This window comes from Pseudophryne corroboree, chromosome 2 (genome assembly GCF_028390025.1).
Source record: "Pseudophryne corroboree isolate aPseCor3 chromosome 2, aPseCor3.hap2, whole genome shotgun sequence".
NCBI lineage: Eukaryota > Metazoa > Chordata > Amphibia > Anura > Myobatrachidae > Pseudophryne > Pseudophryne corroboree.
Genome location: NC_086445.1, coordinates 955,682,393 through 955,706,283, shown reverse-complemented (window position 1 = coordinate 955,706,283; position 23,891 = coordinate 955,682,393). Strand labels below are relative to the sequence as shown.

The following is a 23,891-nucleotide window of genomic DNA, read 5'->3' as shown; positions in this document are numbered from 1 at the left end:
ACCAGACTCAGTCTAGGAAACTGTGCCCGAGGAGACGGACATACTTTGAGAGAAGGATAGATAAGGATAGTGGTGAGATTCCAAACCAGCACACACAACAAGAGGAAATCCAAGCTAACCAAACTTGAAACAGGAACAGCAACGGCTGAACCAACATTACTTAACCAAGTAACAGTGCAGGAAGTATCCTCCACGGACTATGAGAAAAGGATTTACTGGTAGGTAATTAAAATCCTATTTTCTTTTACGTCCTAGAGGATACTGGGGTCCATTTAGTACAATGGGGATGTACCAAAGCTCCCAAACTGGGTGGGAGAGTGCTGAGGTTCCTGCAGAACTGATTGACCAAACTGAAGGTCCTCAGAGTCTAAAGTATTGAACTTGTAGAACTTAGCAAACGTGTTCGAACCTGACCAAGTAGCTGCTCGGCAGAGCTGTAAAGCCGAGACACCCCGGGCAGCCGCCCAGGAAGAACCCACCGACCTAGTAGAGTTGGTCTGTACAGATTTTTGACATGGCAAATCTGCTGTGGAATAAGCATGCTGGATAGTAAGTCTGATCCAGCGTGCAATTGTCTGCTTTGAAGCAAGACCCACAATCTTTTTGGGATCATAAAAAACAAACAGCGAGTCTGTTTTTCTGTGACGAGCTGTTTCTTTTCACATACACCTTCAAAGCCCTCACAACATCCAAAGACTTTTAAGTAGCAGAGGTGTCGGTGACAACCGGAACCATAATAGGTTGGTTGATGTGAAACGCGGACACCACTTTAGGAAGAAATTGCTGACGAGTTCTGAGTTCAGCTCTGTCCTCATGGAAAATGAAATAGGGACTTTTGTGAGAAAAAGCCCCCAGCTCTGACACACCTCTTGATGAAGCCAAGGCCAACAGTGTGACGGTCTTCAACATAGGATATTGTATGTCCACCTCCTGTAACGGTTCAAACCAGTCTGATTGGATGAACTCCATTGAGATCCCAAGGTGCCGTGGGAGGCACAAAGGGAGGTTGGATGTGCAGAACACCTTTCAAGAACGTCTGGACCTCAGGGAAGAAGCCAATTGTTTCTGAAAGGAAATGGACAAGGCCAAAATCTGGACTTTTATGGAGCCCAGACGCAGGCCCACATCCACTGCTGTCTGCAGAAAAGCAGGAAACGTCCCAGATAAAATTCCACCCCAAGAGATGTATTTCTTCCAAATATGATGGTAATGCTTAGACGTTACCCCCTTCCTGGCTTGGATCATAGTCGGGATAACTTTGTTAGGGATCCTCTTCTGGCTAGAATCAGCCATTCAACTTCCATGCCATCAAACATAGCCGCGGTAAGTCCTGATAGACAAACGGACCCTGTTGCAGAAGACCCTCATGAAGAGGTAGAGGCCACGGATCTTCGAGGAGCATCTCCAGAAGGTCCGCGTACCAGGCCCTTCTTGGCCAGTCTGGAGCAATGAGTATTGCTTGAACCTTTTTCCTTTTTATTCGCTTTAGAATTCTTGGGATCATAGGAAGTGGAGGAAACACGTACACCATCTGATAGACCCATGGAGTCATCAGGGCATTTATCGCCACTGACTGTGAGTCTCTTGACCTGGAACAATACCGCCTGAGCTTCTTGTCAAGCACATGAACACTTCCCACTCAGTTGTCTTCTCCCGGAATGAAGACCACTGACAACGCCACAGCGTTTCTTTCTGCCCACAGGAGAATTCTTGACACCTCTGACATTGCTGCTCTGCTTATCGTTCCGCCCTGTCGGTTTATGTATGTTACTGCCTTCACATTGTCCGACTGGACCTGAATTGCCCGATCTTGAAGATGTGAGGCCTATAGAAGGGCGTTGTAATTAGCCCTGAGTTCCATAATGTTGATTGGAAGGATGACTTCCTGACTTGACCATCTTCCCTGAAACTGCACCCCCTGAGTGACTGCTCCCCAACCTCTGAGGCTTGTGTCTGTGGTTAACGGAATCCAGTTCTGAATTCCAAACCTACATCCTGCGACGAGTTGAGAAGACTATAGCCACCACAGAAGGGAGATCCTGGCCTTTGGCGACAGACAGATCCTCTGGTGCATGTGAAGATGCGATCCGGACCATTTGTCCAACAGATCGAGCTGGAAGGCTCTTGCATGAAACCTTCTGTATTGAAGTGCCTCATAAGAGGCCACCATTTTCCCCAGAAAGCGAATGCACATACTGTATGAACCGACACCTGGGTTGGCTTCAGGATATCCCAAACCATCGACTGGATTACCAATGCCTTTTCCAATGGAAGGAACACCTTTTTTGACTCTGTATCCAGTATCATTCCCAGGAATGGGAGCCTCCATGTTGGCTCTAGGTGAAATTTCGAAAGGTTCAGAATCCACCCGTGATCCTGGAGGAGTTTAGTTGAGAGACCAATGCTGTCCAGCAACCTCTCCATGGACGGCGCTTTTATCAGGAGATCATCCAGGTACTTAATTATGTTCACTCCTTATTTGCACAGTAGAAACATCATCTCTGCCATCACCTTGGAGAACACCCTCGGTGCCGTGGAGAAAGCCTGATGAGGCGGCCAGATAAGAATATGAAGGTATGCATCCTTGATATCCAGAGACACTAGGAATTCTATCTCCTCAAGACCTGAGATCAACACTCTCAGAGACTCCATCTTGAATTTGAACACTCGTAAATACGGTTTCAGAGACTTGACGTTCAGAATCAGTCTTACCGAACCGTCCGGCTTTGGTACTATGAACAAGTTGGAATAGTACCCCTTGTTTAGTAGATGAGGTGTAACTAGAACAATGACCTGAGTCTGTACCAGTTTTTGGATGGCATGCTGTAAAGTTATACTTGCCTATTGTGAAACTGGCAAACCTGATTTGAAGAATCTGTGAGGTGGGAGCTCTTGGAACTCCAGTCTGTAGCCCTAGGAAATAAGATCTATGACCCAGGGATCCTGGCACGAATTTGACCAGATCTGGCTGCAGAATTGTAGACAGGCTCCCACCTGACAGCCTTCCAGGCATTACAGTCCACCGTCATGCTGAAGTCTTTGAGGAAGCAGAGCCTGAGCTCTGTTCCTGAGCACCTGCAGATACTGGTTTGCGTGGTTTACCTCTAGCGCCGCTGGAGGACATAGAAGCACCTCTGGATTTGCCCTTGAACTTGGCCAACCAAAAGGACTGTAACTTAGAAGCTTAATAAGTCTTCTTGGTCGGGGGGGGGGGGGGGGGGCTGCAGCAGGAAGATACGTAGACTTAACCGCATTAGCTGTGGAGATCCAATTGTCTAGTTCATTTCCAAACAAAGCCTCTCCTGTGAATGGTAGGCCTTCCACGCCTTTCCTGGAGTCCACGTCAGCAGTCCACTGGCATATCCACAAGCCCCTGCGTACCGACACCGCCATAGCCGTAGTGCGTGCATTAAGCACACCTATCTCCTTTATTGCCACCACCATAATGTTCGCAGAGTCCTGTATATGCTGCAGGAGTAAGACAACAACCCCCCTAGATAAGTAATCTAATCCCTCAATTAGGTTACCTGACCTTTCCCCAATGGCTTTTGTGATCCACGCACATGCAATAGTGGGTCTTTGGGCCACCACAGCAGCTGTGTACAATGATTTGAGAGTAGTCTCAATTTTACAATCAGCCGTGTCTTTTAGGGAGGCTGCACCAGGAACAGGCAATACAATTTTACTTGACAGCATAGAGACTGATGTGTCCACTATCGGTGGATTTTCCCATTTTTTCCTATCCTCCAGAGGAAAAGGAAAGGATGAGAGCAACCTTTTAGGGACCTGAAACTTCTTATCGGAATTAACCCATGGTTCTTCACAGGGTATTCAATTCCTTTGACACAGAAAAAGTAACTGAGGACTTTTTCTTTACAATAAAATAAGATTTCTCACTCTCCTCTGATACCTTATCAGGAATATGCCGAACATCTCTGATAGCCTCTATAAGAGCCTCTATTCCCTGTGACAGAGCCACATCCCCCCTCCCCCCTCCAAGTCTACCTCACCATCTTCCAAGTCTGACCCATTAACGTCAGAGTCAGATTGCAGGATATGGGCCAGAGATCGCTTTTGCGGACAAATGGGAGGGGACTGAGACGCTGTTTTGGGGACTGGGTCTCTGTTCATAAACTCATCTACAGTTTGTTTTAAGTATTGCGTCCCTTTCTCATTGTGGGACAATTTTGTAGAAAGAGTGGAAATCATTCATTTGAGAGAATTAACCCACTATGGTTCAGCCCCGCTAGCTTGTGAACCCTGAGTACCCATTAGTGAGCCCCCTGGTGAAGAGGAACACTCTGCTGTACAAGAAACACACTCTTTGCCTTACATAATGTAAATGTGACAGCACACACACACACACACACACACATGAAAAGGTTAAGCACAATTAACCCACAAAGAGCCCTTCAGGGAGACACAGAGTTGTTTGGAGCCAGCCCCCACTGCGTCCTTGCCGCTAATGCCAAGCTTAGCTGGGTCGCAGTCCAAGTACTTTGATAGGAGACTTAGTACACTAATAGTCCCTCACCCCTGCTATGAGCCCCTGGTACCGCTGAGGTAATCTAGAGTCACACTGGAGGAGCTATGCGTCCCTGTCCTGTCAGCGTCTGTGTCCACTGCAGAGGAAAAATGGCGCTGGTGAGCTGCTGGATCCTCTCATAGTAAAGTACGGCCCCTTCAATGGCGCGTGGTCTTCCCACTTTTTTTTATAATGGCTGAGGAATCTGGTGCTTAAAATGGAGAGAAACCACTTTAAGGCTGTGTTGCCAGTCTGGGTACTGAGACGCAGTTGTGTACTGTGTCTGGAGACGCATTCCGCCCTGTTAAGAATCCGTGCATCTCCGTACCCTTGTGCCACCATAATGGCTGGCGCCCCGCTAACTGGGACGCCGGCTCATTACTCACTACTCTTCATTCTTCTGGCTCTGATTTGGGTGGTGGCATGCTGCGGGAATGTACACTCGCCGTGTTGGGGCTTGCGAATAGTTCCCTCAGGAGCTCAGTGTCCTGTCAGCTGGGAACGGTGCCATTAACCCTTTAACAGGTTGGGCCGTTTCCCCCCTTAGTCCCACAAAGCAGGCAGGCTGGTGCCAACCAGCCCTACCTGAAAACAACAAACTTAGAAAAGAAATGCAGAAAACTCTTCAGGAGCTTCCTTCGGCATGACCGGCTCCTCTGGGCACATTTTATAAACTGAGTCTGGTAGGAGGGGCAAAGAGGGAGGAGCCAGCCAACATTATCAAATTCTTAAAGTGCCCATGGCTCCTAGTGGACCCGTCTATACCCCATGGTACTAAAAGGACCCCAGTATCCTCTAGGTGGTGACCATAACTCCAGAAGGATATAAATACATTAGAGACTGTACAAAGAAGAGCATCTAAAATAGTACATGGCCTACATCACAAAACGGGTTCTGGCCATGTTACTGGTGGCCGGGATCCTGGCATCAGCATCCCAATGTCAGGATCACAGCCACAGAATGCCATCGGGGTGGTGAGCACAACAAAGCCCCTTGCGTGCTCGGTGGTGAGCTCTGCTCGCCACAGGTTCGATTCCCACTCTATGGGTGTCATGGACACCCACGCGTAGGAATAGTCCCTTCTAGTCGGCATGCCGACTGTTGGTCTTGTTAGTGTTCAGGATACAGGGGGAGGTTATGTGATCGTCGGCCTCCTGACCATAGGTCACATACTGTAACTACTTCCCCACAAAACTTACCCAGAAAGACTAAAATATGTAAATATGTATAATTTGGAGTATAGAAGGGAAAGGGGGGACATGATAGAAACTTTGAACTATATCAAAGGTTTATCAAAGCACAGGAGGGAAACATTCTTCAAAGGAACAAAAGTATTAGAACATGAGGATATAAACTGAAAATGCAGGGAAGTAAGTTCAGGGGAAATTTAAGGAAAAATTACTTCACAGAGTGGAATAGGCTTCTGTCAGAGGTGGTGGAAGCTAATATAGTAGACCAATTTATACATGCTAAGGATATATATATATAATGATATCCTTACAAAGAAATAAGGATAAAATAGGGTTTGAGGTTACTATTAGGTTAAAAAGGATACAGATTAGATTGCATGGGTACCATGCATGTTCACCACCACGTGCATATATACACACCAGTGGCCCATACACTTTTCATTGTGTGATCACTGTCTCAAATAGTTGCAGCCGGGCGGCACTTAGGTATTGCTGCAATGTGTGCTCATTGCGGCAACAATGACAGCTGGAACATTTGTAGATGGGTCAAGTCGTTCTTTTCTATCATTAAATTCTATGTTTCTATGTTTCTAAGACATCTCAGAACTGTTGGACATATAGCCTACTGTATGTCCATATACCAAAAGAGAACAGATGAAATCTGGATTCAAAATCAGTGAAATGCAACATGCTTGGCTATTGCCATGAAAGCAAAGGTTGCAGAAAATTGAATCCAAATACTAAAAAGCTAGTCAAGTCTAGAGATGTTATCTTCAAATAAATAGTGTAAGTAGAAAAGCTGGATGTTAATATGTATTACAAGTATGCGTTATTGCCCATGACATCAGGTGGAAACATATTTGAACCAGAGGCTATCAGTGTGGAAGCTCAACCACAGAAAAGGTCTTCTGCAAGGTCAAATATCAGCAAACCACCATGGAGGTATGATGAATAATTTCAAACACTGCAATCTAGGAGACTCAAGATATTCAGAAACCAAAACTAAAGTCTGATTGGAGTGAATTTATATCCAAGATTTAAAAGCCAAAAGTGTAGAAAAATATTAAGAAACGTGATAGTGGCTGCAGTCCCAAGTTAGTGAGTCAAGAGACTGTTACCATGGTCCTTGCTGTCAGTGAGGGGATTCAAACTGATATATTTGCCAAGAAGATTAGAACAGATTCAAATGCTACAGTAGGTTGGTTCCTTTTCATGTGTGTAACCCAATTTGTTTTACAGGTCGCTACAGAAAAGCTGAGCTGCATGAAACCTCACTTTGCTTAACTCCGCTCCATCACCAGTGTACATGTAACATAGCACTAGCTGTCAAACAACTGATGAGCGTCAAACAGTACCAGGCAGCAGCTGCAAAAAGCGTATAAGATCAAGGGAAGCATAAAGGGTGAGTAATGATCATGATGCAAGCAGAGTATTCCCATTATAGAAATCATTAGCCTGGGTACATCTTGAATATGGGGTACAGTATTTTGCTCACCAATTATTTGGGTCCACAAAGAACTAGAAATGATATATACAGTAGGAATTCAATCTCAATGCTAAAAAAATTGAAAATGTGACAAGTTGATAGAAAAACAGCATTGGTTTTCTTTAGATGAAAGCTGCAGGTGACCTAATGCATGTCTATAAATATATTCAAGGTCTATACAAAGATCTGTCTAGTGACTTTCTATACCAAGGACTATACAAAGTAAGTGGTTACGTTGTGGAATTGTTTACGTGAGGGGAAATGGCGAATTCACTAAATAGAATAGACATTAATGAGGCAATTAATTCATAGAATTTACCATTTTGGGGTTAGAAAGATTTTTTTCCAGTATGAGGATAAATATGAATCTGTCGTACTGGGGTTATGTTTTCTTTCTCCGGAATGAAACAATTAGGATTTATGAAAAGTTCAGCTTTATGGATGTGTGGACTTTTCTGGTCTTACTACAATACTTAGCGTGGGAAGTGCTAAAGCTGAAAATGCAGCCAGAACCCAGAAAACCCCAATTTCTGAGTTTTAGTCGTATTTCCATAAAAATAGGGTACACAGCGCTAATACTTAAATGATGTGCATGGAAACATATATTTATAAGACAATTTATCATGATTTAATATAAAAAATTAAAATCATTACACACATTTAGAATATCAGAGAGCATGTCTGTTGAAGTAATGGTCACAAACATCTCCAAGTAAAAATTATCTATTGCCCTAGAACTGACTGAACTTTGAATATTTAAAGCCCACCAGCATCAGCATATAATAATTTTTATTTATGATATACAGTACTAAATGTCTGTAATGATTTTTATTTTTTATATTAAATCATGATAAATTGTCTTATATATGATGTGTTCTCATGTACATTATTTAAGTATTTGCGCTGAGTAACCTATTTTTATATTATACCTTGTTTCTGGGGAGTAACTACCTCCTATTATTCCACAACTGCTTTAGTGAGACAGCTAGTAGCTAGTGCCTGTATACAGTGGCAGATTTTTTTTTTTTTTGTTGGGGTGGTGCACCCAAGCACATGACCCTCTTGTCATGATGGGCATATTTCTTTTAATTGTAAAATTGCTGCCTGCAAGCACTGCCTCTCCATCTCTCACTATCTCTCCATGTCACCTCTCTCTCCTGTTACCCACTGCCTGTCCTCATGATCACCTCCATCATCCCTCTGCCTTTCCCTGGCGTCACCCATTTCCTCCACCTATTACCCATTCCCTGGTGTCACTCACTGCCTCTCCCTATCACCCATCCCAATGCATCACCTGTTGCCTCCCCCTTCACCCATTCCCTGGCGTCACCCATGGCTCTCACTGTCACCCACTGCCTCATCTCCCACTATCTATCCTTGTCACCCACTGCCTCTCCCTCTGTCTTTCCCCTGTGTCACTATCTTCTCATCACCCTCTCTCTCCTGTCACCCTCTGTCTTTCAAAAGCATCATCATTTCCCCATCATACTGATATCGCTTTCTTTTTGAGGGCATGCCACTTGCTGTGAGGTCAACCCCATCTTCCCTGTCATGGTGCCCCCATGTTATTTTGTACTGGATCTGCCCCTGCCTGTATACATGCACTTATTATATAAATCTTCTGCATTTCCATATATACCAAGCTCTGGAATGCGATACCTTCCTGGGTTACGCCATCTTTATGTGGTGGTACCCAGCAGAAGCCTATGGGATTCTTTTCACAATTACCCCTGACAGTGATCCAATTGGATCCCTCATAGCACCCCCTGTGGTGTGTGTGTCACTCTGCGCATGTGCAGAAGTGCTCCCGGGTCCTAAACCTTGAAGTTCTTTTATCACAAAGGACAGCTCTTATCTGGAGAGCTGTCTTTTATGATTTCAATCACATTTCTAAGTACGTACCAAACTTTTATGGCAATCGAACGGACTATAGACACAGCCACCCACAGCAGTGTAAAATTAGTGTTCAATGCATATTATGCTTTTTCATTGTAAAGGATACCCCACATGGGATATAAGATAATTGTTACTGAATTAAATGACTTACAAATGTTTTTTTTTTTTTTTTTTTTTTGCAAGTCCGAGATACAGTACATGGCTTCATTACCCAGTGAACAGTGAAAAAAAACGTGCTGAGGGCATAGAACTTTGAACCCTCTATAAAAGGAGAAGGACCCCTTTATTTCCCTTCCCCTCAGAGCCAAAAGGCCTACTGAGGGGAAAAGGATCTTCAGGTCCCCTCTTGTTGGAGCTTGGAGGAACACCTTGAATTTCCAACCCCTGGAGCCCAAAAGGTCCCTTGGGGGAAAAGGATCTTCAGGCTTCCCTCCACCTCATGGCTTGGGGTTGCTCCTTTCTCCCCAGGGTGGGATGAAGCTTCCCCCTGGGGAATGAAACCTTCCACTCTCACCAACAGAAGAGAGCCTGAGCAAACTAGGGGAGAAGGTGGCCCATAAGGGTCTCACCAAAACCCCCATGAAAACAAGTCACACACATACACACACACACACACACACACACACACACACACACACACACACACACACACACACACTACACAAAAAGGTGTGGTGAAAAGTGCATACGAATGTGAAGAAATATAAATAAATAAATAGGATCCAGCCAGAAGGCCAGGGAAGATTAAAAAAATATATTAAAAAATTATCCTGGCCCTAACCAAAAGTGCTCAGTGCTCTTGCTTTACTAGTGAATAGGTGTGGTCCATCCCCAGTGCATTTTCAGGCACCCCTGGCTCAGGAGGCACCAAGGGCACACAGCAGCTTGGGCTTCAGGCTGCCGGCCCTTATACCTGCTTCCCCAAACTCCCAGCATAAGAACTACACTTGATCTTATTCAAAAGGTAAAGAAGCGATTAAATGACTGACAAATGTAATGGCTGCTCACCTTAAGATGAAGTTTAGATGCCTGGTCACAATGGTAAGTTTTTCTTAAATAATGGCCCACTCTTTGCTTGTTCATATTCACATGCAATAAGAATATAGAGGTTTTTTTTATAACACACGCTATAATTAACTTTAAAATTAGAGGCATCTCCCTAAAACCCTGACCATGGATCCTTAATATACAGTAAATGTTCTACTCAAAATAATGTTACTCTTCCACAGGTATCACAGTCATGTATTTTCCCCCAAAATATCTCCTGATATAGACAACACATTTACACCTCAATTACATAGTAATAACACTATTAGCTCCAGGCCAATCTTTGGTTAACAAAGACTATGTTCTCTTTCGTAGGCAGCTGTGGTTGACACGCTAAAAGTGTTCACCAAATATATGACTCGAGTCACAGATTATTGAATGTCCTTGGTCACAATTTACTTCCTCTCTCGCTGTAGTATTTTCTTGTATACAGTGAATTAGTTATTTTTATATAGAACTGGGACATACAGACTCACAGGAAGACTTGTTTTTATTGCAGTCTCTCACATGACTTCCGTAGCATAATAGATAATTGCCCAGAATACGCAGTTATTATGGATTTCTTTGCACAGCTCTAGCTCCAGCCTTTTAGTAATGAACAGTGAAAGATAAAATTAATGTCCTTTTCTAGAACTAAAGGCAGATATTGATCAAGGTATGACTGAGTCTCTTGTGTCATATTGTCTAGTTTAGTGGTTCTTAAACTCGGTCCTCAGGACCCCACACAGGTCACATTTTCCAGGTCATCTGTACCACCGTCACATTTTAAAAATCCACAGGTGACCTGGAAAACATGAACTGTGTGGGGTCTTGAGGACCGAGTTTGAGAACCTGTGGTCTAGTACATGGAACGGCCAGGACATTACATTTATTATAGATCTCCTTATGAATTATATGATAACTGATAAGAAAAAAAATTCCCTCAGAAATTTGCTAATTAGGAGCCCACCAGAAAATGGCATTGCATGAGGAAGACTTTTGCATTTATTTTTCCACAGTCAGGTATATATAGGTATATATAGCAGCTGCATCAGAAATCTGCGACCATGGCTAACCACTTTGCAGCAGAAACAATATCTGGTGTCTTAACTGCTATTACTGTTGAGGAGGATGGTGAGGTCTAAGGGGGAGATTTACTAAGTCTTGAAAAGTGATAAAGTACCAACTAACTAGCTCCTGTAATTTTTCAAACCCAGCATATAACATGGCAGCTAGGAGCTGATTGGCTGGTACTTTATCACTTTGAAATGTATCACTTTTCAAGGCATCTTCCCTTAAAGGGTCTATTTACTAAAGCTTTGGATAGAAATAAAGTGGATGGAGATAAAGTTCTAGCCAATCAGCTCCTAACTGGCATGTCAGAGCCTATGTTTGAAAAATTACAGGAGGTGGTTGGTTGGTGCTTTTTGTCTGCCCCTTTATCTCTATTCAAGGCTTAGTAAATAGACCCCTAAGTAACCACCAGTCTCTAAATATTGCCCATAGCCAATCCTCACTCTGGTTTAGATCATCTCTATCCCAGCATGCATTTCACTCCTTTCACCAATGAGGAGAGCCAGAACCTACTAGTCTTTTCCATGGACGTGCATGTCCCTTTCAGCTGTTGCTGGGCCACACCGCTTGTGAGATGCTGCAAGATCAGTGTTGACCTTCCTGCGCATACCGCAAGGGCTGCTGGAACCTGAAGTCCCCATCAGTCTTGATAAGCCGATGGTCCCACAATAAGTATAAAATAACCTACTGTCTAAGTATCATGCTTTATCCCTGTAGTTTTTCCAATATTGTAATAGAAACAACACTATCACAAATAATCGGTTGTTATACAGAAGATAGATATTAAAATCATTAATTTAACAGTAAAAGGTCGACAGGGTCAAAAGGTCGACAGGGCCAAGAGGTCAACAGTTAAAAGTTCTGGACAGGGTTAAAAGGTGACACACAAACACATGTAGGTGTAGTGTTAAAAAATGTTTACCCCAATTTGTTGAAATGCGTCTGCTCACAACATTTCAGGCTCGGTGGCTTGCTTCGCTCGCAACTAAGTTACTAAAGGTAATAGTTTGTGACGTGGACAGTAAATGCAGCAAAAGTTGTAAAAAATACTAAAAAAATATGTTGACCTTTTGACCTGTTGACCTTTTGGCTGTCGACCTTTTAATTGCTGATCTTTTTGACCCTGTTGACCTAATGCATGTCGACCATTAGTGGTCGACCTATTGATTGTAGACCTTTTTAGTGTAGATCTATAGACCGGATGCCAAATAATCAACACCACAATAACAAGTGTTACACAAGTACAGTATATCTAAATAACAGCAAAACAAAAAAAAATACTATAAATGTAAAAACATAAAACACCAGTTATAAACAAAAACAGATTTGTTAAAAATATTATTGTTACGTAGTCAATGATTTCAATAAAAAAATGTCTGTTTTATTATTATATTTATGTACTCTAGATGTTGTACAATTACTTTGAATTGTTACAGTATTTAATATATATAATGGCAATGAAAATTAATACATATAATTTATTGGGATCAGTACTAAATGCCGCCGGCCGGAATCCCGGCGGTCGAAATACCGACGCCGGAATCCCGACCACACAAACCCAACAGGGGTGGCGAGCGGAACGCAGCCCCTTGCGGGCTCGCTTCGCTCGCCACGCTGCGGGAACGGTGCCTCGCTACGCTCAGCACACTATTATATTCTCCCTCTATGGGTGTCGTGGACACTCACGGAGGGAGAATATGTCGAGATTGTGGCGGTCGGGATTCCGGCGTTGGTATTTCAACCGCCGGGATTCTGGCCGGCGGCATCTTGACCGCATCCCAATTTATTAATGCACTAATCTGTAAAATAGAGCTCTATTAAAATATTTCATATAACACAAGACACCATATATATTCATTAAATCAAGTCAAATAGTTTTTGCCATTAATGAAGTGAGAGTTATACTGTATGTTTCATAGTTACAGGTACTATTTCACATTAAAAAGAAAACCACTTGATTTTAGATTAAACGTGAATTGTTTTAATTATTTAGAACATTTAAGGATGCCTCAGAGGACTTTAATGGATTGCAACAACAATTTAACACAATGGATATCTGCTGCCGCTCATAAAAATGTACAGTACATATCCAGCATATACACATACCTCATATCTGAGGAGATTTAAATAATTTCACTGCTTTATTTAAAGAAAAACAAGAACTCCTGTGTGACTTAGTTTTTCAATATAGTTTTATATTCCGTTATAAACACTATATATAAACACTTAATCTGGAATTATTATCTTCCTACAATTGAGACTCCTGGTACGATTTACTGGCAGACGTCAATATACCAACAGCGGCAACCCTGCGCTCGCCACAGGTTCTATTCCCACTCTATGGGTGTCGTGGAATAGCCCCTGTGCACTGGCATTCCGTATGTTGGCATTGTTGGCTGTTGGGATTCCGGCATCGGTACCCTGACTGCCAGGATCCTGACAGCCGGCAAATTAACTGCATCCCCCTGGTACACCTTGATTAACATGATTTCCCATTTAAAAGCAATCAGAGGCATGTATATACTAAAAAAAAAATAATGCTGGGATTTCTAGCCTACAATACAAAAATGGGTGCTGGCCAATGGTTTATATGAATACTTGAAACATATGATATTCAAATTAATTCATTTGTTTCTTTAAAGTAACAGTTACACATATTTTAAATCAACAAAGATGGAATGGCAATGCAATGTTATCTATGCTCTGTTTGGTCAAAAGAAACAATTTCTCCTAGCAAATAAAGAAAAGAGTGTAAGAAGAGTAACCTGTGTCTGGCAATTAGTGAGAGGGAGTCAGAAAACCCTATAAGGGCTGCTGTTTTTAGAAGAAAATAGACATGACCCATGGCAACATCTTCTATGTTGTGAGCAGAGTGCCTCCAGTCTATCTGCTAAGAGAGGTGAAACAAGACCTTTCCAAAGAGAGAAGATACAGTAGCTCTGAAAAGAAAGAAAAAGAAAATAGTGCGCTTGAGAAAGAAAGAAAGAAAGAAAGAAAGAAAGAAAGAAAGAAAGAAAGAAAGAAAGAAAGAAAGAAAGAAAGAAAGAAAGAAAGAAAGAAAGACCAAGAAGAGAGGCCACAAGCAAAGGTAGAAGAGTCCCAAGAAGAAAGAAAAGGCATCACAGGCCAGGTAAGGCCAGGAGAAGAGCCAATAAGAATGGGAAATAACACTGGGATAGCCGACAGATTTTGTGAAAGAGCTGACACTTTGCCCTCTGCTGCCCAGTTGTAGATACTGGGACTAAGAGAATGGTTTGGCATGTGAAACACAGAATTTCCCACCAAAACAGGTGCACATAGACTTTAATAGGACATTAAAGATATAGTTCTCTTTTAGGTACAAATAGACACACAAAATCCTCCCAGATCAAAGGTAGACTGCTGATGTATTACTTTTTGTGCATTTTTCATTGATTGCCTTAGTATTCTGCATTATATTCCCTGAGCCTGCATCGTGATTGTATAGTTTCTTGTTGCACAGTTGTTAGTAACCAGCTACTATTATTGTGTACCTTATTTTTTTTTTTTGCTGCTGGCTGACATGAGTGGAATATTTTACCATATTGAGAGGCAACTGTGTGCTTTGTGCAGAGTGGGTGCAGTCCGATCGTGAGTTCTAACCAAGGGGATCAAGAACATTTGGGGTGAGTATCTTTGGTTAGTCAGGACACCTTTTCCTTTCCTCTGGCTCTCACATTTGTGTGGACAAGTTATCCATGGTGGAATGTTTTCCTGCTATAGACATCTATAGTCCCTAGCACAGCCCATATCCAAACCGGGGAAAAAGCACTGCAGGGAGGACCCTCTGCCTTCTCCTATTCCCTTGTCCTGAACACTCTCATGCTGGGTGTGTGCACAGGTATTTATCCTTCGATGTTTCACAGGTTGTTTTAGGTGTGCCAGGTTTGGTTCTTTTTCAAAGGTTTGTCTACATTAGGTTAGCTTAATGCCTACTTGTTTTTCCCTATCTTAACTTTGTGTAGAGTCTCTTAGGGGACCTTCATTCCTGTTAATGTTGAGTAGATGACTGGTAGAGAGAGAATATTCAATACTTTGCTTAGTTCTATAGTCTAAGAAAAGTTGTTATAGGGTTACCATGTAAACCTTAATCTTATCTCTAAGAGGACTGACAATCAAGGTCTCTTAACATTTGCAGTGAAGGCTATTTCTGACTTATACTGTAAATGCTGAATTGTGGTACAGGCTCTCTGTCCATTGACCACCTATCCTGAAAGATCAGCAGTGAGTGTTATTAACTCTTCATACATCTGATCCTAACCTTGGCAGGAAATATTGATGTAAAATACTATGGTGTATCACTTGGGTGTTATTTGGTGTAATTCAGTGATAGCAGTAGTTGACTCCTTCTGCTATTATTATTATTATTATTATTATTATTATGATGATGATTATTATTATTATTATTATTATTATTATTATTAATGTGGCTAAGTTTCCAAAGCAATAAAATTACATATTTAGTTTTTTTTAGATTTTTAATTTATGAAATAGTGTGTCTGTGATCGATCTTCCACTCAACATTGCACATATGTTATGTAAGTCAATTTTCTCCCATGTGTCTCATGAGAATGGTAGCGGGTGCCCGTTGGTCATGGAAACCTGTATCTACACGCTTTAGGAGTTTATGTTATTAACTAATAACATTGCTTTATCGTCCTTTACACTGGCAAATCAATGCTTTGCCTTCACCATTATATTCACTGTCAAAGTCGAAAAATATTGTAATGCATGCCCCACGTACTAACCCCATGTACATGCCCGCTGCGCGTGCACTCAGTCTGCCGTGCGTGCACATATACTCAATTTGCATAAAGGAGCTTTCCACGGCCATGCGCCTTAGCGCGTGGTATGCGCATTTATGGTAGAGTTTGTGAACGCATAGAGGGTTATTAGAACATTACATATTTAACCCAAATAGTGTACATTTTAGATATAGCTCCCCTAGACCACGTCAGCGAGTATTAATAGTTTAAACAGTTCCTGGACTAAGAAATTTGCCTTTGCATGATAGGAAGGGTCAGATAAAGGTTGGAAGGTGATGTCTAGTATCCAGCTGTAGGGTATTTTGAGGGTAACATTCCGGTGTTGGTTAGAGAAAGATTGCATGTTCCTGCGTATTGTTATGTGCAAAAGCAGAATATAGATATTAACTGTATTTACTGTATATTATGTATGCGGCGGGAATCCAGAGAATACCACCCACAAGAGCAGTTGGGGAAAGACATCGCCCATCTATTCAAATCCACCTATGACCTCTTCTGTAATGTACAGACACATCCCTGTGTCCAATGGACAATGAGATTACAGTGACCATTGTATTGTGTATGCATGTTGTGTATAAAAAGCCCATTGTTGCCTGGCCGGTCAGAAGACTCTGAACGCTTTCTATCTGACTAGCGGAGGACCGTCCGGGTTGCGCTTGCGAACATTCTCACGTATGTACATTCTCTGTAGCCATTATTCTGTTTAGATTTATCTTGTTAGCCTGTAGTATATGATTTGTACTGTTTACCTTTTGGAATTAATCCACAGTGGCCTTAGAACCCTGTGGTTTCAACTACAAATCAGTGTTGTGTCTTCACTTTCCTGCAAGGGTCTTATAGTGTATTTATCTGTATAAGGTGTATAGGCATTGATAAGGTGTACGCACTGCGGGTACTTTATACCGTCAGCGCTACTTAAGGTTTAAGGTATAACATCGTTGCAGTACTTTGCTGCTAAGGGTTTAAAGTATAATCATATCATTGCATTGTATCATTAACAAGGTTTAAAGGTAATCAATTGTGTGTGCGCACGCTGTGTGTACTCTGTACACTCAGCGCGACGTGTGTACGCCAAGTACGTACCACGTGCGGGACTCTGTACGCAAATAGCGTACAAAGTGCGTAGCACGTGTATCCAGTCTAGCGGCCATAGCGGCTCCATGGTAATAGTGTATCTAGAGGTATAGCTTTTCGGTCTAAGATAATATCGACATTATCAATTGAAACTCGTCCAGTTTTTCCTCATACCCACAGCTAGCAGCATACAGCAGACTTTATCTATCAGCAAAGAGCGGAAAGGTATCCCACACAAACCTTCTCCTGGTTGGTGGATACACTAGTGCTGATAAGATAAGCATCTGCTCTGCAAGGTTTGTTGGGATGCTGGTGGAATCCGGAAGGTAAGAACGCAAAGCTATTTTTAAAGTCTGTGAATTTCTGTTTGGCGCAAAATGCGCACAAAATACACGCATACACCTGTATTTTGTACTCTGCATATCTGATCATATTGTTGCAAAACAAGGTTCAAATGAGTCATATTGTGTTTGATTCAGATTGGATTGCTTATCTGTTAAGTAGGGTAAAAGTACATTTAAAAGTTGCTGCAAAAGCCTTGATATAGTGTTGTTTTTTTTAACTCAGGCCTAAAATAACTTCAGGGGCTTGCATGGTGTGTGATTTCTTTGTGACAAAGGTGGTCTGTCCTCCATTTTGGACTAACCACATGGCTTGTCCACCATTTTGTGTAACTCTCAGGGATGTGGAAGGGGGAGGAGCAGCGGCCATGTTGGGAAGGTCATTTTTTCTAAATGGCTGATTTTCACTGCCCGGAAGAATCAGCCATCCTTGGTCAAAAAGAAATCACCATTTATGAGTTACCAATGCATTTATTTAACCCATGCCATTGTCAATTACAAATAGTTTCAGATGGGGCTTAATGAAAGTTAATAGTAAGATGAATACTTGATGTAAGAAGTACACACAGATATAAAAAAAGGTTTTTTTTCCTCTAAGATTCAGTTAACTCTGCTTGCTATAAGATAGCCATTGAAATGCAAATTAACCTGTGTAACTGCTTTTTCCTAACAGTGAAAAAAAAACCAACCTTTACAGGCAACCAATAGCACATAGCATTCATATGCAAATTAGAAGCACTTAATGGGTAAATGAGTCTCAGGAGACCAGTGAATGGTACATATATATAATATTATAATTATGTGTATTTTTATATCAGTGTATGTTCTGCAAGATAGCTATCCAATCTGAATCATACCATTTGAATTATTGATGATTACTAGATTCATTTTGACCTGTACTGAGAAAATTTGTTGCTATTTAGTTAAAATATAGGAAATAAGTGTAAGACGCACATGCAGCCTGGCCTAGTTGTAAAGGGTTATACAGAAGAAACTGTGTGTAGTGTTAAGTGAGCGATTATAGTTAATATTGCTTACATTTATAGAAGTGTGGGATTTGTAGTACTGCGGATATATGGCCTTTGTACACGTGTCTCGGACAAAGTACGGGACTGCGTATGCTACGTAAAGGCCTACGCACGTGGCGTGTTTACGCAACCTGCGTAAAGGGTACGACCGCTAAGTACAAATTACACAATAGCATTGTTTTAGTTTAGGCGCGAGACGGTAGCCACGCGATAATAGCACAAATTTGTTCAGTTTCCAATATTTAGTTTAATAACCTTTTTTACTGTAGTACCTCTGGGGAAAGCTGTCAGTTAACAGGAAAGGATATTTTCTGATCAGAAAACTATAGAATGTTAGTGTGGGCTGAATAAGGTGTGAATGTATTGAACCCCGCTTGGTGAACTTGGTGATCTTGGTGAAGCTTGGTGAAACTTGGTGAAGCACGGTCTAGGTGAAAACGTGGTGAGCACGGTCTAGGTGAATACGTGCAACGGAGTGTAATAAAGTTTTCGTGGTATTACACTCCAGCTGTTTTGGAGCACAGGGTGGAGACTCCAGTGATCCTACCACTTATAGATAGCAAGTGTCTATGAGCGGTACGATTGGACCGCACAGTTGTGTGGGCAATACACGGCGCAACGTGATACGAAGTTTTGCATATTTGTGCGTAAATCTCGTCACCATAAGCGTTATGTGTAGCACATGCAAGCGTGATTTGTGTAAAGTAAAGGTTTAGGGAGTTTTCGTTGGTCCCTCCAGAGGCAGATAATCACTGGGTACCTAAAGGCCCAGGGGATATAGGCCGAAGTAGGGCCTGCAACGGCTACTCGAGTCTGCTAAAAAAGGCGGATCCGTGATACTCGGAGCAGAAGAAGTTAGTGGAAGAACTTTGAGGACTTCCACTGGTAGACTACTGTGTTTGGTGCATTTTAGGAAGTTTTCCCGTGTTAAAAAGGTCCACAATGGAAGCCAAGTGCACAACACAGGGACGTTCCTCAGTCAGGGTTCAGACTGCAGATTTCAGACCCAGGGGGTCAGCTTGGTTAGTAATGTGGGGGAAGTATGGTCCCCACACTGAGACCTTTTGTAATGAGTGGACACGAATGACTGTGGGGGATAAAGCATCATTTCCTGGGATAGGTAGTTTTGACTCAGAGGTATTGCATAATCTAAGGCTTAGGATCTGTCTGATAAAATCTCAAAAACAAAGGATTAGACACACAAACTGTTTAAATTTATGGCAGCAAGAGGGTGATATGCAGAGGGAACTAGCTTACACAGCCGGTTCCAACCCAGGCAGGAAACTGATGGCAACCGCAACACCACCACCGTATATTACAGGGGAGAAATTGGCTACAGACAATGCATACTGAGATATGCTAAGAGTAAAATTGATAAATGTAGTAATGATGATAAGAATTAACTTAATAAATGTATTAATGCAAACCCGTGCAAGTTGTATCCCATCTTAAACTTCCCTCAGGAATACGAGCAAGAATATGAACCCAGCACGATATCGGCACTTTCTCCAGCAGCCACCATACAGGACACCCAGGTGGGCACAGCCCAACCGGTAAGAGCAGTAGTAAAGCCCCCTAGCGGAGGGATAAGTGAGGTCGTGTCCACAGGTAAGTACGGTACAGTACATTATGCAGAGACAATTGCACCTCACATTGTAGAAGCAACCCAGAATGATGTACTTGAACTAAATCCTGTCAGGGTGATCGCAGTCCCCAATGGGAAGACTGACGCTCAGGGAATCACTCCCGTCAGGAACATTGCTATGCAGAATTGAGGACAATTATGTCTGAATTTCCCGATCCCTGAAAAGATCTAGTCGCATGCCAGAGGTTTATTAAAGAATTAGGTAATGCCACCGAACCCACAAACAAAGATTGGCGAACAGTGCTACGAGTATGTCTACCTTCCAATATTGACCCTGCCATATTTATTACTGATTGTAAATTAGACGCAGAAGTACCTCTCACTGAGGAGTACACTTAGGAGAATGTACGACAAATCAATCTGCAATTAGAAGTATATTTCCCTACTGTTGTCAAATGGAACAAAATCTTTTCAATAAGACAAAAAGAAGGTGAAACGGCATTTGAATATTTCCACCGAGCACTGCAGGAAATGTCTAGATACACTGGGATCGAGGACATTAAGGAAAATATACATCACAGGGAGGTAGCCGTGTCAGTATTAATGGACGGGTTAAAAGACACACTAAGAACCAGGGTACAAACCTCTCTACCTAACTGGAGAGGTATCTCGGTGGCTGCATTAAGAGAGTCCGCTATCGAGCATGACCGTAATATCCAAAGAATCAGGGAAGCACAGGGAGAGCGGTTGATGGTGATGAGCATCCAAGCACTGGAAGAAGCATCAACTCGACCAAAACCCCAGGCCCCTGGCACATGGAGGAAGCCAAGAGTTTGTTATCTGTGTAAAAGGGAAGGGCATTATGCCAGCAACTGTAACAGCACACATAAATTCAGACCCCCTAGACAAGAACACGAGCAAAGATATGATACACGTACTTGGGATCAGGGATCACATAGGAAAAATTTTGGGCCGCACCTGTAGTCTGCAGCCAGTGAAGTTGATTGCTAGCCTTGGTAGTAAACCTGAGGTCACAGTTGATGTAGCTGGTAGATCATTCCTTGTAGATGCAGGGGCGGCCAGGTAAACTCTGTGATTTATCTTTAAAGTTTCCTCTTCATCTCTGACGTTCACCGACAGATTTACAGCTCAAACGTCACATATCTATTCGGTCTTTTCAGAGGTCTGCCCAACCCCAGTATATCTCACCAGCATCATTGTGCCTGGCCATGCACAGAGGGTGGAGAGTGGAAATACTGGTGAAGGGAGACTGTGCAGAGATACCGATAGACATGATGGTGTGACAGCCTGATGGTAAATGCAAATCTGACAAATTTTCTTTTTATTATTCTCTCTCTCTTTTTTCATTTTCTACGGATGGTTTATTTCACACAACAGTTAAACACATTGTAATACAGGATTTATATTCCCTACAGAAAGGTCGCTGACTCGGAAAGAATAGCGTATCACTGGAGTGTCTGTTGCGGGAAGACTGAGAGGCAGCACTGTTGAGAAGGCACCTGAGCACGGAGAACAACAAGACTAGAGGTGGTTGTCGTACCAGATTTCTTTTTCTTTTTTATTATTTTCTCCATCTCCCATTACCCTCCTTTCCCCCCTTCCTTGCTCCTTTTTCTCTCCCCTTAACAAGATGGACTTACCCCAAGAGACTGCATTCCAGGTTTTCCTGTTGACCCTGTTGTTGACCAGAGCAGTCTGTTTCGGTGAGAGTACCAGAGAGTTCGAGAAAGGATCTGGAATGGGTTCTGATGGCAAGGACGGATTGATAGAATTCCAAGAGCAACACATCCACCGAGCAAAGGCGAGTATCAGAAAACGTTCTAGTAGTCAAGAAACTAGGAGGCACTGTGAAGGGTTATTGGTTGAGGAAAATTGTATTTGCAGAAACTGTGAAAACATAGTTGAGGACGGGTGCATCCAGAGATGTCAGTCCAGCCTTAATATCAACATGGACCGTCATCCATTGAGTGATTATCACTCATTAGTGGGTAAGGTTTTAAACCAAATAGAATGCTGGGTGTGCTCACAAGCACCTCAAGGTCAGAGCAAGTCAGGGCTAGTACCGTATCCTTTAACAATAGATGAGGTACTTGAATTAAGGGGTGGGAGACCGGTGGACAAGAAATTTAATATTTCTAGGCCCCCTAGTTTGAATCTCCACCAATATCATGTGGATAGATCCTTAGTATGTTTCAACATTTCCAATTCCCGAAAGCCGGAAAATTGGGAAGTGACATGGAATAACCAAACCATGGCATTTTCACACAGAGCCGACAGAATACCCGTAGACACTGAACTTATACGCCAAATAGCCGACGGTGGAAGGTATTTTCGGGATAGGTATACTCTAGGAAGTAGGACCATGCGGGTTGGAGAGGTATCACCAGGGTACTGTGCGCATATCATACAGCCTGATACGTGTACTGAACAGATGAGAGAGTTAGGGATAGGATTTTTCACTTGGAAGGTTTGCAATATGGTAATGTCATATTCTGTCCCATATGTTCTCCCCGATGATGCATATTTCATATGCGGGAGGAAGGCGTATAAGTGGCTTGCCCCAAACTCAGAGGGATTGTGTTACATTGGAAGAGTGTTGCCAGAAGTTATGACCATAACCCATAATAAGATGAAAGACGTTCACCGCAATGCTCAAGCTCCTTACACTCATACTCACTATGAACACATCGTTAAGAGACACCTTATAGATAGGACAGAGCACGCAGCCTCTGATTTGATCCACGAATCCACCGGGATTCAATTCCTACTCGCGTTAGATATCACCCATACCGCCAGAGGAATTATAAATTATAGGTATATTCATGCGCTAGCGAACCTGATAGATAATATCACCGAGATGTATGATGATACCTTCAGGTATACAGGGAGGGAGTTGCAAGCTTACAAAACGGAACTGATCCAGCACAGGATGGTTCTAAATTATATCACAGCGGTGACAGGTGGGTACTGCGTCACCTTGGCAACTCAGTATGGTGTGAAGTGTTGCACGTACATCACAAACAGCACTGATGACCCAACCGAGGTCATACATCAAAAGATGGATGATATCTTGCAATTGAAGTGGGAGTTCAGAAGGAGACACTACCTTACCCTTACTGCTGTGAGTAATGAACTGACCGGCTGGGTCTCATGGGTGAACCCACGAAATTGGTTCTCAGGTTTAGGAGAATGGGCTCAAAATGTTATCGTGAGTGTAGGAAAGTTTCTCCTTTGCATCCTGGGAGTTGTCATAATGATTGGTTTGATATTTAGATGTGTTCGAATTTTAATGCGGTGCAAGCGCGGTACCAAAGTGATGAGTTTGAGGAGCGGGGGCATTGTTACACAAACTGATTTAATTTATGACCCATCAATCGAGACAATGTTGTGATAAGACGTGAATCCATGGTCCGTTTCTTTCACCCGTTTCTCCTTTGTTTTCCCTCAAGCAAAAATACATCCATTCGGAAAAGACTTTGATGAACAATACATCCATTCGGAAAATACTTTTGATGAACAATACATCCATTCGGAGAAGACTTTTGATGAACAATACATCCATCCAGAAAAGACTTTGATTAACACTTTCAGCAAAGATACACCCATCCGGACAAGACTTCAACCAACACCCAAGAACGATTACACAAATGTTATGTGAATGTATTTGTGATACGTGTCTTATCTTCATCTCTACAACCTTCAGGTAGTGTCACACATAGTCGATAGGTAATACCCATATATTAGCATTCACATATGTTCATCAACTAAACTACATATGTATCATATGTACAACTACATATGTATCATCAACTAAATGTGCACCCCATTTGTTGGAACAAGAAGCCGAAAAGAGCTAGGTAG

At 42.4% G+C, this 23,891-nt stretch overlaps 1 long non-coding RNA gene across 2 annotated transcripts in view; it reads right to left on the bottom strand.

Annotated features, from left to right (window-relative positions):
• LOC134987127 (uncharacterized) overlaps positions 1-23,891 on the bottom strand; it is a 154,503-nt gene that overhangs the window by 67,183 nt on the left and 63,429 nt on the right. The window contains exon 1 of one of the 2 annotated variants that reach the window (XR_010192856.1): positions 10,106-10,183. The exons of the other annotated variant lie outside the window; for it this stretch is intronic. This is a non-coding gene — a long non-coding RNA (uncharacterized LOC134987127). Of the gene's footprint in view, positions 1-10,105; positions 10,184-23,891 lie in introns of those variants that run through there. 2 annotated transcript variants of the gene reach the window in all.